This window comes from Anopheles stephensi, unplaced genomic scaffold (assembly GCF_013141755.1).
Source record: "Anopheles stephensi strain Indian unplaced genomic scaffold, UCI_ANSTEP_V1.0 ucontig190, whole genome shotgun sequence".
NCBI lineage: Eukaryota > Metazoa > Arthropoda > Insecta > Diptera > Culicidae > Anopheles > Anopheles stephensi.
The window spans coordinates 22,501-25,000 of NW_023405114.1; positions in this window are offsets into that span (position 1 = coordinate 22,501).

A 2,500-nucleotide genomic window follows, 5' to 3' on the forward strand; every position below is an offset into this window, starting at 1 on the left:
GATGTACATATAAAGCCTGGTAGGTGTTGGGATTATATCTGCAACACGGGCATTATCGAAAGATGGTTAAGTGGAGTCACCCAATGGGTGCCGTGCGTTATCAGGTACGTAATGCACAGTAGAGATACATTGTCGGGAGGTGGAACCCGAAAAATGTACAAGTCCGGGAATACGGGGTGCATCGTATGTAACGTTCGATGTACATATAAAGCCTGGTAGGTGTTGGGATTATATCTGCAACACGGGCATTATCGAAAGATGGTTAAGTGGAGTCACCCAATGGGTGCCGTGCGTTATCAGGTACGTAATGCACAGTAGAGATACATTGTCGGGAGGTGGAACCCGAAAAATGTACAAGTCCGGGAATACGGGGTGCATCGTATGTAACGTTCGATGTACATATAAAGCCTGGTAGGTGTTGGGATTATATCTGCAACACGGGCATTATCGAAAGATGGTTAAGTGGAGTCACCCAATGGGTGCCGTGCGTTATAAGGTACGTAATGCACAGTAGAGATACATTGTCGGGAGGTGGAACCCGAAAAATGTACAAGTCCGGGAATACGGGGTGCATCGTATGTAACGTTCGATGTACATATAAAGCCTGGTAGGTGTTGGGATTATATCTGCAACACGGGCATTATCGAAAGATGGTTAAGTGGAGTCACCCAATGGGTGCCGTGCGTTATCAGGTACGTAATGCACAGTAGAGATACATTGTCGGGAGGTGGAACCCGAAAAATGTACAAGTCCGGGAATACGGGGTGCATCGTATGTAACGTTCGATGTACATATAAAGCCTGGTAGGTGTTGGGATTATATCTGCAACACGGGCATTATCGAAAGATGGTTAAGTGGAGTCACCCAATGGGTGCCGTGCGTTATCAGGTACGTAATGCACAGTAGAGATACATTGTCGGGAGGTGGAACCCGAAAAATGTACAAGTCCGGGAATACGGGGTGCATCGTATGTAACGTTCGATGTACATATAAAGCCTGGTAGGTGTTGGGATTATATCTGCAACACGGGCATTATCGAAAGATGGTTAAGTGGAGTCACCCAATGGGTGCCGTGCGTTATCAGGTACGTAATGCACAGTAGAGATACATTGTCGGGAGGTGGAACCCGAAAAATGTACAAGTCCGGGAATACGGGGTGCATCGTATGTAACGTTCGATGTACATATAAAGCCTGGTAGGTGTTGGGATTATATCTGCAACACGGGCATTATCGAAAGATGGTTAAGTGGAGTCACCCAATGGGTGCCGTGCGTTATAAGGTACGTAATGCACAGTAGAGATACATTGTCGGGAGGTGGAACCCGAAAAATGTACAAGTCCGGGAATACGGGGTGCATCGTATGTAACGTTCGATGTACATATAAAGCCTGGTAGGTGTTGGGATTATATCTGCAACACGGGCATTATCGAAAGATGGTTAAGTGGAGTCACCCAATGGGTGCCGTGCGTTATCAGGTACGTAATGCACAGTAGAGATACATTGTCGGGAGGTGGAACCCGAAAAATGTACAAGTCCGGGAATACGGGGTGCATCGTATGTAACGTTCGATGTACATATAAAGCCTGGTAGGTGTTGGGATTATATCTGCAACACGGGCATTATCGAAAGATGGTTAAGTGGAGTCACCCAATGGGTGCCGTGCGTTATAAGGTACGTAATGCACAGTAGAGATACATTGTCGGGAGGTGGAACCCGAAAAATGTACAAGTCCGGGAATACGGGGTGCATCGTATGTAACGTTCGATGTACATATAAAGCCTGGTAGGTGTTGGGATTATATCTGCAACACGGGCATTATCGAAAGATGGTTAAGTGGAGTCACCCAATGGGTGCCGTGCGTTATCAGGTACGTAATGCACAGTAGAGATACATTGTCGGGAGGTGGAACCCGAAAAATGTACAAGTCCGGGAATACGGGGTGCATCGTATGTAACGTTCGATGTACATATAAAGCCTGGTAGGTGTTGGGATTATATCTGCAACACGGGCATTATCGAAAGATGGTTAAGTGGAGTCACCCAATGGGTGCCGTGCGTTATCAGGTACGTAATGCACAGTAGAGATACATTGTCGGGAGGTGGAACCCGAAAAATGTACAAGTCCGGGAATACGGGGTGCATCGTATGTAACGTTCGATGTACATATAAAGCCTGGTAGGTGTTGGGATTATATCTGCAACACGGGCATTATCGAAAGATGGTTAAGTGGAGTCACCCAATGGGTGCCGTGCGTTATCAGGTACGTAATGCACAGTAGAGATACATTGTCGGGAGGTGGAACCCGAAAAATGTACAAGTCCGGGAATACGGGGTGCATCGTATGTAACGTTCGATGTACATATAAAGCCTGGTAGGTGTTGGGATTATATCTGCAACACGGGCATTATCGAAAGATGGTTAAGTGGAGTCACCCAATGGGTGCCGTGCGTTATAAGGTACGTAATGCACAGTAGAGATACATTGTCGGGAGGTGGAACCC